General features: G+C 35.4%; 37 non-coding genes across 37 annotated transcripts; all 37 read left to right on the top strand.

Moving 5' to 3' along the window:
- The first annotated feature begins 69 nt into the window (after positions 1-69).
- On the top strand, positions 70-141 carry Trnaw-cca (transfer RNA tryptophan (anticodon CCA)). Its single transcript has one exon. It is a non-coding gene; the product is annotated as a tRNA-Trp (tRNA).
- A 206-nt stretch (positions 142-347) lies between these two features.
- On the top strand, positions 348-419 carry Trnaw-cca (transfer RNA tryptophan (anticodon CCA)). Its single transcript has one exon. It is a non-coding gene; the product is annotated as a tRNA-Trp (tRNA).
- Positions 420-625: 206 nt separating this feature from the next.
- On the top strand, positions 626-697 carry Trnaw-cca (transfer RNA tryptophan (anticodon CCA)). Its single transcript has one exon. It is a non-coding gene; the product is annotated as a tRNA-Trp (tRNA).
- A 206-nt stretch (positions 698-903) lies between these two features.
- On the top strand, positions 904-975 carry Trnaw-cca (transfer RNA tryptophan (anticodon CCA)). Its single transcript has one exon. It is a non-coding gene; the product is annotated as a tRNA-Trp (tRNA).
- A 206-nt stretch (positions 976-1,181) lies between these two features.
- On the top strand, positions 1,182-1,253 carry Trnaw-cca (transfer RNA tryptophan (anticodon CCA)). The gene has a single exon. It is a non-coding gene; the product is annotated as a tRNA-Trp (tRNA).
- A 206-nt stretch (positions 1,254-1,459) lies between these two features.
- Trnaw-cca (transfer RNA tryptophan (anticodon CCA)) lies at positions 1,460-1,531 on the top strand. Its single transcript has one exon. It is a non-coding gene; the product is annotated as a tRNA-Trp (tRNA).
- A 206-nt stretch (positions 1,532-1,737) lies between these two features.
- Positions 1,738-1,809, top strand: Trnaw-cca (transfer RNA tryptophan (anticodon CCA)). Its single transcript has one exon. It is a non-coding gene; the product is annotated as a tRNA-Trp (tRNA).
- A 206-nt stretch (positions 1,810-2,015) lies between these two features.
- Positions 2,016-2,087, top strand: Trnaw-cca (transfer RNA tryptophan (anticodon CCA)). The gene has a single exon. It is a non-coding gene; the product is annotated as a tRNA-Trp (tRNA).
- A 206-nt stretch (positions 2,088-2,293) lies between these two features.
- Trnaw-cca (transfer RNA tryptophan (anticodon CCA)) lies at positions 2,294-2,365 on the top strand. The gene has a single exon. It is a non-coding gene; the product is annotated as a tRNA-Trp (tRNA).
- A 206-nt stretch (positions 2,366-2,571) lies between these two features.
- Positions 2,572-2,643, top strand: Trnaw-cca (transfer RNA tryptophan (anticodon CCA)). Its single transcript has one exon. It is a non-coding gene; the product is annotated as a tRNA-Trp (tRNA).
- Positions 2,644-2,849: 206 nt separating this feature from the next.
- On the top strand, positions 2,850-2,921 carry Trnaw-cca (transfer RNA tryptophan (anticodon CCA)). Its single transcript has one exon. It is a non-coding gene; the product is annotated as a tRNA-Trp (tRNA).
- A 206-nt stretch (positions 2,922-3,127) lies between these two features.
- Trnaw-cca (transfer RNA tryptophan (anticodon CCA)) lies at positions 3,128-3,199 on the top strand. Its single transcript has one exon. It is a non-coding gene; the product is annotated as a tRNA-Trp (tRNA).
- A 206-nt stretch (positions 3,200-3,405) lies between these two features.
- Trnaw-cca (transfer RNA tryptophan (anticodon CCA)) lies at positions 3,406-3,477 on the top strand. The gene has a single exon. It is a non-coding gene; the product is annotated as a tRNA-Trp (tRNA).
- A 484-nt stretch (positions 3,478-3,961) lies between these two features.
- On the top strand, positions 3,962-4,033 carry Trnaw-cca (transfer RNA tryptophan (anticodon CCA)). Its single transcript has one exon. It is a non-coding gene; the product is annotated as a tRNA-Trp (tRNA).
- Positions 4,034-4,517: 484 nt separating this feature from the next.
- Trnaw-cca (transfer RNA tryptophan (anticodon CCA)) lies at positions 4,518-4,589 on the top strand. Its single transcript has one exon. It is a non-coding gene; the product is annotated as a tRNA-Trp (tRNA).
- A 206-nt stretch (positions 4,590-4,795) lies between these two features.
- On the top strand, positions 4,796-4,867 carry Trnaw-cca (transfer RNA tryptophan (anticodon CCA)). Its single transcript has one exon. It is a non-coding gene; the product is annotated as a tRNA-Trp (tRNA).
- Positions 4,868-5,351: 484 nt separating this feature from the next.
- Trnaw-cca (transfer RNA tryptophan (anticodon CCA)) lies at positions 5,352-5,423 on the top strand. Its single transcript has one exon. It is a non-coding gene; the product is annotated as a tRNA-Trp (tRNA).
- Positions 5,424-5,629: 206 nt separating this feature from the next.
- On the top strand, positions 5,630-5,701 carry Trnaw-cca (transfer RNA tryptophan (anticodon CCA)). Its single transcript has one exon. It is a non-coding gene; the product is annotated as a tRNA-Trp (tRNA).
- A 206-nt stretch (positions 5,702-5,907) lies between these two features.
- Positions 5,908-5,979, top strand: Trnaw-cca (transfer RNA tryptophan (anticodon CCA)). The gene has a single exon. It is a non-coding gene; the product is annotated as a tRNA-Trp (tRNA).
- A 484-nt stretch (positions 5,980-6,463) lies between these two features.
- Trnaw-cca (transfer RNA tryptophan (anticodon CCA)) lies at positions 6,464-6,535 on the top strand. The gene has a single exon. It is a non-coding gene; the product is annotated as a tRNA-Trp (tRNA).
- Positions 6,536-6,741: 206 nt separating this feature from the next.
- On the top strand, positions 6,742-6,813 carry Trnaw-cca (transfer RNA tryptophan (anticodon CCA)). The gene has a single exon. It is a non-coding gene; the product is annotated as a tRNA-Trp (tRNA).
- A 206-nt stretch (positions 6,814-7,019) lies between these two features.
- Trnaw-cca (transfer RNA tryptophan (anticodon CCA)) lies at positions 7,020-7,091 on the top strand. Its single transcript has one exon. It is a non-coding gene; the product is annotated as a tRNA-Trp (tRNA).
- Positions 7,092-7,297: 206 nt separating this feature from the next.
- Positions 7,298-7,369, top strand: Trnaw-cca (transfer RNA tryptophan (anticodon CCA)). The gene has a single exon. It is a non-coding gene; the product is annotated as a tRNA-Trp (tRNA).
- Positions 7,370-7,853: 484 nt separating this feature from the next.
- Trnaw-cca (transfer RNA tryptophan (anticodon CCA)) lies at positions 7,854-7,925 on the top strand. Its single transcript has one exon. It is a non-coding gene; the product is annotated as a tRNA-Trp (tRNA).
- Positions 7,926-8,131: 206 nt separating this feature from the next.
- On the top strand, positions 8,132-8,203 carry Trnaw-cca (transfer RNA tryptophan (anticodon CCA)). The gene has a single exon. It is a non-coding gene; the product is annotated as a tRNA-Trp (tRNA).
- A 206-nt stretch (positions 8,204-8,409) lies between these two features.
- On the top strand, positions 8,410-8,481 carry Trnaw-cca (transfer RNA tryptophan (anticodon CCA)). The gene has a single exon. It is a non-coding gene; the product is annotated as a tRNA-Trp (tRNA).
- Positions 8,482-8,681: 200 nt separating this feature from the next.
- Positions 8,682-8,765, top strand: Trnaw-cca (transfer RNA tryptophan (anticodon CCA)). Its single transcript has one exon. It is a non-coding gene; the product is annotated as a tRNA-Trp (tRNA).
- A 200-nt stretch (positions 8,766-8,965) lies between these two features.
- Positions 8,966-9,037, top strand: Trnaw-cca (transfer RNA tryptophan (anticodon CCA)). The gene has a single exon. It is a non-coding gene; the product is annotated as a tRNA-Trp (tRNA).
- Positions 9,038-9,243: 206 nt separating this feature from the next.
- On the top strand, positions 9,244-9,315 carry Trnaw-cca (transfer RNA tryptophan (anticodon CCA)). Its single transcript has one exon. It is a non-coding gene; the product is annotated as a tRNA-Trp (tRNA).
- A 206-nt stretch (positions 9,316-9,521) lies between these two features.
- Trnaw-cca (transfer RNA tryptophan (anticodon CCA)) lies at positions 9,522-9,593 on the top strand. Its single transcript has one exon. It is a non-coding gene; the product is annotated as a tRNA-Trp (tRNA).
- Positions 9,594-9,799: 206 nt separating this feature from the next.
- On the top strand, positions 9,800-9,871 carry Trnaw-cca (transfer RNA tryptophan (anticodon CCA)). The gene has a single exon. It is a non-coding gene; the product is annotated as a tRNA-Trp (tRNA).
- A 206-nt stretch (positions 9,872-10,077) lies between these two features.
- On the top strand, positions 10,078-10,149 carry Trnaw-cca (transfer RNA tryptophan (anticodon CCA)). The gene has a single exon. It is a non-coding gene; the product is annotated as a tRNA-Trp (tRNA).
- A 206-nt stretch (positions 10,150-10,355) lies between these two features.
- Positions 10,356-10,427, top strand: Trnaw-cca (transfer RNA tryptophan (anticodon CCA)). The gene has a single exon. It is a non-coding gene; the product is annotated as a tRNA-Trp (tRNA).
- Positions 10,428-10,633: 206 nt separating this feature from the next.
- Positions 10,634-10,705, top strand: Trnaw-cca (transfer RNA tryptophan (anticodon CCA)). The gene has a single exon. It is a non-coding gene; the product is annotated as a tRNA-Trp (tRNA).
- Positions 10,706-10,911: 206 nt separating this feature from the next.
- On the top strand, positions 10,912-10,983 carry Trnaw-cca (transfer RNA tryptophan (anticodon CCA)). The gene has a single exon. It is a non-coding gene; the product is annotated as a tRNA-Trp (tRNA).
- Positions 10,984-11,189: 206 nt separating this feature from the next.
- Trnaw-cca (transfer RNA tryptophan (anticodon CCA)) lies at positions 11,190-11,261 on the top strand. Its single transcript has one exon. It is a non-coding gene; the product is annotated as a tRNA-Trp (tRNA).
- A 206-nt stretch (positions 11,262-11,467) lies between these two features.
- On the top strand, positions 11,468-11,539 carry Trnaw-cca (transfer RNA tryptophan (anticodon CCA)). Its single transcript has one exon. It is a non-coding gene; the product is annotated as a tRNA-Trp (tRNA).
- Positions 11,540-12,879: the final 1,340 nt, after the last annotated feature.

Genomic DNA, 12,879 nt, shown 5'->3' on the forward strand with positions numbered 1-12,879 from the left:
ATTAAATTTTTTGTACGGTACAGATTCATAAGTATTTTAAGAATGCAATAATAAGAGTGGTTGGCTTACGGCCTTTTGGCGCAATGGTAGCGCGTCTGACTCCAGATCAGAAGGTTACGTGTTCGAATCACGTCGGGGTCAAAAGCGTTCCCTTTTATTTGAAGGATGCCATTTATTTTATAAATGTATCATCAAAGATTATAAGTCTTCAATTGCAATTAATGCAATCCTGGTTTTACAATGAATTATTATTCTGAGACGTTATTGTAATGTACAATATTAAATTTTTTGTACGGTACAGATTCATAAGTATTTTAAGAATGCAATAATAAGAGTGGTTGGCTTACGGCCTTGTGGCGCAATGGTAGCGAGTCTGACTCCAGATCAGAAGGTTACGTGTTCGAATCACGTCGGGGTCAAGAGCGTTCCCTTTTATTTGAAGGATGCCATTTATTTTATAAATGTATCATTAAAGATTATCAGTCTTCAATGGCAATTAATGCAATCCTGGTTTTACAATGAATTATTATTCTGAGACGTTATTGTAATGTACAATATTAAATTTTGTGTACGGTCCAGATTCATAAGTATTTTAAGAATGCAATAATAAGAGAGGTTAGCTTACGGCCTTGTGGCGCAATGGTAGCGCGTCTGACTCCAGATCAGAAGGTTACGTGTTCGGATCACGTCGATGTCAAAAGCGTTCCCTTTTATTTGAAGGATGCCATTTATTTTATAAATGTATCATCAAAGATTATAAGTCTTCAATGGCAATTAATGCAATCCTGGTTTTACAATGAATTATTATTCTGAGATGTTACTGTAATGTACAATATTAAATTTTTGGTACGGTACAGATTCATAAGTATTTTAAGAATGCAATAATAAGAGTGGTTAGCTTACGGCTTTGTGGCGCAATGGTAGCGCGTCTGACTCCAGATCAGAAGGTTACGTGTTCGAATCACGTCGGGGTCAAAAGCGTTCCCTTTTTTTTGAAGGATGCCATTTATTTTATAAATGTATCATCAAGGATTATCAGTCTTCAATGGCAATTAATGCAATCCTGGTTTTACAATGAATTATTATTCTGAGACGTTATTGTAATGTACAATATTAAATTTTTTGTACGGTACAGATTCATAAGTATTTTAAGAATGCAATAATAAGAGTGGTTGGCTTACGGCCTTGTGGCGCAATGGTAGCGCGTCTGACTCCAGACAAGAAGGTTACGTGTTCGAATCACGTCGGGGTCAAAAGCGTTCCCTTTTATTTGAAGGATGCCATTTATTTTATAAATGTATCATCAAAGATTATCAGTCTTCAATGGCAATTAATGCAATCCTGGTTTTACAATGAATTATTATTCTGAGACGTTATTGTAATGTACAATATTAAATTTTTTGTACGGTACAGATTCATAAGTATTTTAAGAATGCAATAATAATAGTTGGTGGCTTACGGCCTTGTGGCGCAATGGTAGCGCGTCTGACTCCAGATCAGAAGGTTACGTGTTCGAATCACGTCGGGGTCAAAAGCTTTCCTTTTTATTTGAAGGATGCCATTTATTTTATAAATGTATCATCAAAGATTATAAGTCTTCAATGGCAATTAATGCAATCCTGGTTTTACAATGAATTATTATTCTGAGACGTTATTGTAATGTACAATATTAAATTTTTTGTACGGTACAGATTCATAAGTATTTTAAGAATGCAATAATAAGAGCGGTTGGCTTACGGCCTTCTGGCGCAATGGTAGCGCGTCTGACTCCAGATCAGAAGGTTACGTGTTCGAATCACGTCGGGGTCAAAAGCGTTCCCTTTTATTTGAAGGATGCCATTTATTTTATAAATGTATCATCAAAGATTATAAGTCTTCAATGGCAATTAATGCAATCCTGGTTTTACAATGAATTATTATTCTGAGACGTTATTGTAATGTACAATATTAAATTTTTTGTACGGTACAGATTCATAAGTATTTTAAGAATGCAATAATAAGAGTGGTTGGCTTACGGCCTTGTGGCGCAATGGTAGCGCGTCTGACTCCAGATCAGAAGGTTACGTGTTCGAATCACGTCGGGGTCAAAAGCGTTCCCTTTTATTTGAAGGATGCCATTTATTTTATAAATGTATCATCAAAGATTATAAGTCTTCAATGGCAATTAATGCAATCCTGGTTTTACAAAGAATTATTATTCTGAGACGTTATTGTAATGTACAATATTAAATTTTTTGTACGGTACAGATTCATAAGTATTTTAAGAATGCAATAATAAGAGTGGTTGGCTTACGGCCTTGTGGCGCAATGGTAGCGAGTCTGACTCCAGATCAGAAGGTTACGTGTTCGAATCACGTCGGGGTCAAAAGCGTTCCCTTTTATTTGAAGGATGCCATTTATTTTATAAATGTATCATCAAAGATTATCAGTCTTCCATGGCAATTAATGCAATCCTGGTTTCACAATGAATTATTATTCTGAGACGTTATTGTAATGTACAATATTAAATTTTTTGTACGGTACAGATTCATAAGTATTTTAAGAATGCAATAATAAGAGTGGTTGGCTTACGGCCTTGTGGCGCAATGGTAGCGCGTCTGACTCCAGATCAGAAGGTTACGTGTTCGAATCACGTCGGGGTCAAAAGCGTTTCCTTTTATTTGAAGGATGCCATTTATTTTATAAATGTATCATCAAAGATTATAAGTCTTCAATGGCAATTAATGCAATCCTGGTTTTACAATGAATTATTATTCTTGGACGTTATTGTAATGTACAATATTAAATTTTTTGTACGGTACAGATTCATAAGTATTTTAAGAATGCAATAATAAGAGTGGTTGGCTTACGGCCTTGTGGCGCAATGGTAGCGAGTCTGACTCCAGATCAGAAGGTTACGTGTTCGAATCACGTCGGGGTCAAAAGCGTTCCCTTTTATTTGAAGGATGCCATTTGTTTTATAAATGTATCATCAACGATTATCAGTCTTCAATGGCAATTAATGCAATCCTGGTTGTACAATGAATTATTATTCTGCGATGTTACTGTAATGTACAATATTAAATTTTTTGTACGGTACAGATTCATAAGTATTTTAAGAATGCAATAATAAGAGTGGTTAGCTTACGGCCTTGTGGCGCAATGGTAGCGCGTCTGACTCCAGATCAGAAGGTTACGTGTTCGAATCACGTCGGGGTCAAAAGCGTTCCCTTTTATTTGAAGGATGCCATTTATTTTATAAATGTATCATCAAAGATTATCAGTCTTCAATGGTAATTAATGCAATCCTGGTTTTACAATGAATTATTATTCTGAGATGTTACTGTAATGTACAATATTAAATTTTTTGTACGGTACAGATTCATAAGTATTTTAAGAATGCAATAATAAGAGTGGTTGGCTTACGGCCTTGTGGCGCAATGGTAGCGCGTCTGACTCCAGATCAGAAGGTTACGTGTTCGAATCACGTCGGGGTCAAGAGCGTTCCCTTTTATTTAAAGGATGCCATTTATTTTATAAATGTATCATCAAAGATTATAAGTCTTCAATGGCAATTAATGCAATCCTGGTTTTACAATGAATTATTATTCTGAGATGTTATTGTAATGTACAATATTAAATTTTTTGTACGGTACAGATTCATAAGTATTTTAAGAATGCAATAATAAGAGTGGTTGGCTAACGGCCTTTTGGCGCAATGGTAGCGCGGCTTACTCCAGATCAGAAGGTTACGTGTTCTAACGACGTCGGGGTCAAAAGCGTTCCCTTTTATTTGAAGGATACCATTTATTTTAGAAATGTACCATCAAAGATTATAAGTCTTCAATGGCAATTAATGCAATCCTGGTTTTACAATGAATTATTATTCTGAGACGTTATTGTAATGTACAATATTAAATTTTTTGTACGGTACAGATTCATAAGTATTTTAAGAATGCAATAATAAGAGTGGTTGGCTTACGGCCTTGTGGCGCAATGGTAGCGCGTCTGACTCCAGATCAGAAGGTTACGTGTTCGAATCACGTCGGGGTCAAGAGCGTTCCCTTTTATTTAAAGGATGCCATTTATTTTATAAATGTATCATCAAAGATTATAAGTCTTCAATGGCAATTAATGCAATCCTGGTTTTACAATGAATTATTATTCTGAGATGTTATTGTAATGTACAATATTAAATTTTTTGTACGGTACAGATTCATAAGTATTTTAAGAATGCAATAATAAGAGTGGTTGGCTTACGGCCTTTTGGCGCAATGGTAGCGCGGCTTACTCCAGATCAGAAGGTTACGTGTTCTAACGACGTCGGGGTCAAAAGCGTTCCCTTTTATTTGAAGGATACCATTTATTTTAGAAATGTACCATCAAAGATTATAAGTCTTCAATGGCAATTAATGCAATCCTGGTTTTACAATGAATTATTATTCTGAGACGTTATTGTAATGTACAATATTAAATTTTTTGTACGGTACAGATTCATAAGTATTTTAAGAATGCAATAATAAGAGTGGTTGGCTTACGGCCTTGTGGCGCAATGGTAGCGCGTCTGACTCCAGATCAGAAGGTTACGTGTTCGAATCACGTCGGGGTCAAAAGCGTTCCCTTTTATTTGAAGGATGCCATTTATTTTATAAATGTATCATCAAAGATTATAAGTCTTCAATGGCAATTAATGCAATCCTGGTTTTACAATGAATTATTATTCTGAGACGTTATTGTAATGTACAATATTAAATTTTTTGTACGGTACAGATTCATAAGTATTTTAAGAATGCAATAATAAGAGTGGTTGGCTTACGGCTTTGTGGCGCAATGCTAGCGCGTCTGACTCCAGATCAGAAGGTTACGTGTTCGAATCACGTCGGGGTCAAAAGCGTTCCCTTTTATTTGAAGGATGCCATTTATTTTTTTAATGTATCATCAAAGATTATAAGTCTTAAATGGCAATTAATGCAATCCTGGTTTTACAATGAATTATTATTCTGAGATTTTATTGTAATGTACAATATTAAATTTTTTGTACGGTACAGATTCATAAGTATTTTAAGAATGCAATAATAAGAGTGGTTGGCTTACGGCCTTTTGGCGCAATGGTAGCGTTGCTTACTCCAGATCAGAAGGTTACGTGTTCTAACCACGTCGGGGTCAAAAGCGTTCCCTTTTATTTGAAGGATGCCATTTATTTTAGAAATGTACCATCAAAGATTATAAGTCTTCAATGGCAATTAATGCAATCCTGGTTTTACAATGAATTATTATTCTGAGACGTTATTGTAATGTACAATATTAAATTTTTTGTACGGTACAGATTCATAAGTATTTTAAGAATGCAATAATAAGAGTGGTTGGCTTACGGCCTTGTGGCGCAATGGTAGCGCGTCTGACTCCAGATCAGAAGGTTACGTGTTCGAATCACGTCGGGGTCAAAAGCGTTCCCTTTTATTTGAAGGATGCCATTTATTTTATAAATGTATCATCAAAGATTATAAGTCTTCAATGGCAATTAATGCAATCCTGGTTTTACAATGAATTATTATTCTGAGACGTTATTGTAATGTACAATATTAAATCTTTCGTACGGTACAGATTCATAAGTATTTTAAGAATGCAATAATACGAGTGGTGGGCTTACGGCCTTGTGGCGCAATGGTAGCGCGTCTGACTCCAGATCAGAAGGTTACGTGTTCGAATCACGTCGGGGTCAAAAGCGTTCCCTTTTATTTGAAGGATGCCATTTATTTTATAAATGTATCATCAAAGATTATAAGTCTTCAATGGCAATTAATGCAATCCTGGTTTTACAATGAATTATTATTCTGAGACGTTATTGTAATGTACAATATTAAATTTTTTGTACGGTACAGATTCATAAGTATTTTAAGAATGCAATAATAAGAGTGGTTGGCTTACGGCTTTGTGGCGCAATGCTAGCGCGTCTGACTCCAGATCAGAAGGTTACGTGTTCGAATCACGTCGGGGTCAAAAGCGTTCCCTTTTATTTGAAGGATGCCATTTATTTTTTTAATGTATCATCAAAGATTATAAGTCTTCAATGGCAATTAATGCAATCCTGGTTTTACAATGAATTATTATTCTGAGATTTTATTGTAATGTACAATATTAAATTTTTTGTACGGTACAGATTCATAAGTATTTTAAGAATGCAATAATAATAGTGGTTGGCTTACGGCCTTTTGGCGCAATGGTAGCGTTGCTTACTCCAGATCAGAAGGTTACGTGTTCTAACCACGTCGGGGTCAAAAGCGTTCCCTTTTATTTGAAGGATGCCATTTATTTTAGAAATGTACCATCAAAGATTATAAGTCTTCAATGGCAATTAATGCAATCCTGGTTTTACAATGAATTATTATTCTGAGACGTTATTGTAATGTACAATATTAAATTTTTTGTACGGTACAGATTCATAAGTATTTTAAGAATGCAATAATAAGAGTGGTTGGCTTACGGCCTTGTGGCGCAATGTTAGCGCGTCTGACTCCAGATCAGAAGGTTACGTGTTCGAATCACGTCGGGGTCAAAAGCGTTCCCTTTTATTTGAAGGATGCCATTTATTTTATAAATGTATCATCAAAGATTATAAGTCTTCAATGGCAATTAATGCAATCCTGGTTTTACAATGAATTATTATTCTGAGACGTTATTGTAATGTACAATATTAAATCTTTCGTACGGTACAGATTCATAAGTATTTTAAGAATGCAATAATACGAGTGGTGGGCTTACGGCCTTGTGGCGCAATGGTAGCGCTTCTTACTCCAGATCAGAAGGTTACGTGTTCGAATCACGTCGGGGTCAAAAGCGTTCCCTTTTATTTGAAGGATGCCATTTATTTTATAAATGTATCATCAAAGATTATAAGTCTTCCATTGCAATTAATGCAATCCTGGTTTTACAATGAATTATTATTCTGAGACGTTATTGTAATGTACAATATTAAATTTTTTGTACGGTACAGATTCATAAGTATTTTAAGAATGCAATAATAAGAGTGGTTGGCTTCCGGCCTTGTGGCGCAATGGTAGCGCGTCTGACTCCAGATCAGAAGGTTACGTGTTCGAATCACGTCGGGGTCAAAAGCGTTCCCTTTTATTTGAAGGATGCCATTTATTTTATAAATGTATCATCAAAGATTATAAGTCTTCAATGGCAATTAATGCAATCCTGGTTTTACAATGAATTATTATTCTGAGACGTTATTGTAATGTACAATATTAAATTTTTTGTACGGTAGAGATTCATAAGTATTTTAAGAATGCAATAATAAGAGTGGTTGGCTTACGGCCTTGTGGCGCAATGGTAGCGCGTCTGACTCCAGATCGGAAGGTTACGTGTTCGAATCACGTCGGGGTCAACAGCGTTCCCTTTTATTTGAAGGATGCCATTTATTTTATAAATGTATCATCAAAGATTATAAGTCTTCAATGGCAATTAATGCAATCCTGGTTTTACAATGAATTATTATTCTGAGATATTATTGTAATGTACAATATTAAATTTTTTGTACGGTACAGATTCATAAGTATTTTAAGAATGCAATAATAAGAGTGGTTAGCTTACGGCCTTTTGGCGCAATGGTAGCGCGGCTTACTCCATATCAGAAGATTACGTGTTCTAACCACGTCGGGGTCAAAAGCGTTCACTTTTATTTGAAGGATGCCATTTATTTTAGAAATGTACCATCAAAGATTATAAGTCTTCAATGGCAATTAATGCAATCCTGGTTTTACAATGAATTATTATTCTGAGACGTTATTGTAATGTACAATATTAAATTTTTTGTACGGTACAGATTCATAAGTATTTTAAGAATGCAATAATAAGAGTGGTTGGCTTACGGCCTTGTGGCGCAATGGTAGCGCGTCTGACTCCAGATCAGAAAGTTACGTGTTCGAATCACGTCGGGGTCAAAAGCGTTCCCTTTTATTTGAAGGATGCCATTTATTTTATAAATGTATCATCAAAGATTATAAGTCTTCAATGGCAATTAATGCAATCCTGGTTTTACAATGAATTATTATTCTGAGACGTTATTGTAATGTACAATATTAAATCTTTCGTACGGTACAGATTCATAAGTATTTTAAGAATGCAATAATACGAGTGGTGGGCTTACGGCCTTGTGGCGCAATGGTAGCGCTTCTTACTCCAGATCAGAAGGTTACGTGTTCGAATCACGTCGGGGTCAAAAGCGTTCCCTTTTATTTGAAGGATGCCATTTATTTTAGAAATGTATCATCAAAGATTATAAGTCTTCAATGGCAATTAATGCAATCCTGGTTTTACAATGAATTATTATTCTGAGACGTTGTTGTAATGTACAATATTAAATTTTTTGTAGGGTACAGATTCATAAGTATTTTAAGAATGCAATAATAAGAGTGGTTGGCTTACGGCCTTGTGGCGCAATGGTAGCGCGTCTGACTCCAGATCAGAAGGTTACGTGTTCGAATCACGTCGGGGTCAAATGCGTTCTCTTTTATTTGAAGGATGCCATTTATTTTATAAATGTATCATCAAAGATTATAAGTCTTCAATGGCAATTAATGCAATCCTGGTTTTACAATGAATTATTATTCTGAGACGTTATTGTAATGTACAATATTACATTTTTTGTAGGGTACAGATTCATAAGTATTTTAAGAATGCAATAATAAGAGTGGTTGGCTTACGGCCTTTTGGCGCAATGGTAGCGCGTCTGACTCCAGATCAGAAGGTTACGTGTTCGAATCACGTCGGGGTAAAAAGCGTTCCCTTTTATTTGAAGGATGCCATTTATTTTATAAATGTATCATCAAAGATTATCAGTCTTCAATGGCAATTAATGCAATCCTGGTTTTACAATGAATTATTATTCTGAGACGTTATTGTAATGTACAATATTAAATTTTTTGTACGGTACAGATTCATAAGTATTTTAAGAATGCAATAATAAGAGTGGTTGGCTTACGGCCTTGTGGCGCAATGGTAGCGCGTCTGACTCCAGATCAGAAGGTTACGTGTTCGGATCACGTCGGGGTCAAATGCGTTCTCTTCTATTTGAAGGATGCCATTTATTTTATAAATGTATCATCAAAGATTATAAGTCTTCAATGGCAATTAATGCAATCCTGGTTTTACAATGAATTATTATTCTGAGACGTTATTGTAATGTACAATATTAAATTTTTTGTACGGTACAGATTCATAAGTATTTTAAGAATGCAATAATAAGAGTGGTTGGGTTACGGCCTTGTGGCGCAATGGTGGCGCGTCTGACTCCAGATCAGAAGGTTACGTGTTCGAATCACGTCGGGGTCAAAAGCGTTCCCTTTTGTTTGAAGGATGCTATTTATTTTATAAATGTATCATCAAAGATTATAAGTCTTCAATGACAATTAATGCAATCCTGGTTTTACAATGAATTATTATTCTGAGACGTTGTTGTAATGTACAATATTAAATTTTTTGTACGGTACAGATTCATAAGTATTTTAAGAATGCAATAATAAGAGAGGTCAGCTTACGGCTTTGTGGCGCAATGGTAGCGCGTCTGACTCCAGATCAGAAGGTTACGTGTTCGAATCACGTCGGGGTCAAAAGCGTTCCCGTTGTTTTGAAGGATGCCATTTATTTTATAAATATATCATCAAAGATTATCAGTCTTCAATGGCAATTAATGCAATCCTGGTTTTACAATGAATTATTATTCTGAGATGTTACTGTAATGTACAATATTAAATTTTTTGTACGGTACAGATTCATAAGTATTTTAAGAATGCAATAATGAGAGTGTTTGGCTTACGGCCTAGTGGCGCAATGGTAGCGCGTCTGACTCCAAATCAGAAGGTTACGTCTTCGAATCACGTCGGGGTCAAAAGCGTTCCCTTTTATTTGAAGGATGCCATTTATTTTATAAACGTATCATCAAAGATTATCAGTCTTCAATGGCAATTAATGCAATCCTGGTTTTAGAATGAATTATTATTCTGAGACGTTATTGTAATGTACAATATTAAATTTTTTGTACGCTACAGATTCATAAGTATTTTAAGAATGCAATAATAAGAGTGGTTGGCTTACGGCCTTGTGGCGCAATGGTAGCGCGTCTGACTCCAGATCAGAAGGTTACGTGTTCGGATCACGTCGGGGTCAAATGCGTTCTCTTCTATTTGAAGGATGCCATTTATTTTATAAATGTATCATCAAAGATTATAAGTCTTCAATGGCAATTAATGCAATCCTGGTTTTACAATGAATTATTATTCTGAGACGTTATTGTAATGTACAATATTAAATTTTTTGTACGGTACAGATTCATAAGTATTTTAAGAATGCAATAATAAGAGTGGTTGGGTTACGGCCTTGTGGCGCAATGGTGGCGCGTCTGACTCCAGATCAGAAGGTTACGTGTTCGAATCACGTCGGGGTCAAAAGCGTTCCCTTTTGTTTGAAGGATGCTATTTATTTTATAAATGTATCATCAAAGATTATAAGTCTTCAATGACAATTAATGCAATCCTGGTTTTACAATGAATTATTATTCTGAGACGTTGTTGTAATGTACAATATTAAATTTTTTGTACGGTACAGATTCATAAGTATTTTAAGAATGCAATAATAAGAGAGGTCAGCTTACGGCTTTGTGGCGCAATGGTAGCGCGTCTGACTCCAGATCAGAAGGTTACGTGTTCGAATCACGTCGGGGTCAAAAGCGTTCCCGTTGTTTTGAAGGATGCCATTTATTTTATAAATATATCATCAAAGATTATCAGTCTTCAATGGCAATTAATGCAATCCTGGTTTTACAATGAATTATTATTCTGAGATGTTACTGTAATGTACAATATTAAATTTTTTGTACGGTACAGATTCATAAGTATTTTAAGAATGCAATAATGAGAGTGTTTGGCTTACGGCCTAGTGGCGCAATGGTAGCGCGTCTGACTCCAAATCAGAAGGTTACGTCTTCGAATCACGTCGGGGTCAAAAGCGTTCCCTTTTATTTGAAGGATGCCATTTATTTTATAAACGTATCATCAAAGATTATCAGTCTTCAATGGCAATTAATGCAATCCTGGTTTTAGAATGAATTATTATTCTGAGACGTTATTGTAATGTACAATATTAAATTTTTTGTACGCTACAGATTCATAAGTATTTTAAGAATGCCATAATAAGAGTGGTTGGCTTACGGCCTTGTGGCGCAATGGTAGCGCGTCTGACTCCAGATCAGAAGGTTACGTGTTCGGATCACGTCGGGGTCAAAAGCGTTCCCTTTTCTTTCAAGGAGACCATTTATTTTATAAATGTATCATCAAAGATTATAAGTCTTCAATGGCAATTAATGCAATCCTGGTTTTACAATGAATTATTATTCTGAGACGTTATTGTTATGTACAATATTAAATTTTTTGTACGGTAAAAATTCACAAGTATTTTAAGAATGCAATAATAAGAGTGGTTGGCTTACGGCCTTGTGGCGCAATGGTAGCGCGTCTGACTCCAGATACGAAGGTTACGTGTTCGAATCACGTCGGGGTCAAAAGCGTTCCCTTTTATTTGAAGGATGCCATTTATTTTAGAAATATATCATCAAAGATTATCAGTCTTCAATGGCAACTAATGCAATCCTGGTTTTACAATGAATTATTATTCTGAGACGTTATTGTAATGTACAATATTAAATTTTTTGTACGGTACAGATTCATAAGTATTTTAAGAATGCAATAATAAGAGTGGTTTGCTTACGGCCTTGTGGCGCAATGGTAGCGCGTCTGACTCCAGATCGGAAGGTTACGTGTTCGAATCACCTCCGGTCAAAAGCGTTCCCTTTTATTTGAAGGATGCCATTTATTTTATAAATGTATCATCAAAGATTATAAGTCTTCAATGGCAATTAATGCAATCCTGGTTTTACAATGAATTATTACTCTTAGACGTTATTGTAATGTACAATATTAAATTTTTTGTACGGTACAGATTCATAAGTATTTTAAGAATGCCATAATAAGAGTGGTTGGCTTACGGCCTTGTGGCGCAATGGTAGCGCGTCTGACTCCAGATCGGAAGGTTACGTGTTCGAATAACCTCCGGTCAAAAGCGTTCCCTTTTATTTGAAGGATGCCATTTATTTTATAAATGTATCATCAAAGATTATAAGTCTTCAATGGCAATTAATGCAATCCTGGTTTTACAAAGAATTATTACTCTGAGACGTTATTGTAATGTACAATATTAATTTTTTTGTACGGTACAGATTCATAAGTATTTTAAGAATGCAATAATAAGAGTGGTTGGCTTACGGCCTTGTGGCGCAATGGTAGCGCGTCTGACTCCAGATCGGAAGGTTACGTGTTCGAATCACCTCCGGTCAAAAGCGTTCCCTTTTATTTGAAGGATGCCATTTATTTTATAAATGTATCATCAAAGATTATAAGTCTTCAATGGCAATTAATGCAATCCTGGTTTTACAATGAATTATTACTCTGAGACGTTATTGTAATGTACAATATTAAATTTTTTGTACGGTACAGATTCATAAGTATTTTAAGAATGCAATAATAAGAGTGGTTGGCTTACGGCCTTGTGGCGCAATGGTAGCGCGTCTGACTCCAGATCGGAAGGTTACGTGTTCGAATCACCTCCGGTCAAAAGCGTTCCCTTTTATTTGAAGGATGCCATTTATTTTATAAATGTATCATCAAAGATTATAAGTCTTCAATGGCAATTAATGCAATCCTGGTTTTACAATGAATTATTACTCTGAGACGTTATTGTAATGTACAATATTAAATTTTTTGTACGGTACAGATTCATAAGTATTTTAAGAATGCAATAATAAGAGTGGTTGGCTTACGGCCTTGTGGCGCAATGGTAGCGCGT

The sequence above is a fragment of the Euprymna scolopes genome, chromosome 6 (genome assembly GCF_053919585.1).
Source record: "Euprymna scolopes isolate OS-2025 chromosome 6, ASM5391958v1, whole genome shotgun sequence".
In the NCBI taxonomy this organism is placed as follows: Eukaryota; Metazoa; Mollusca; class Cephalopoda; order Sepiida; family Sepiolidae; genus Euprymna; species Euprymna scolopes.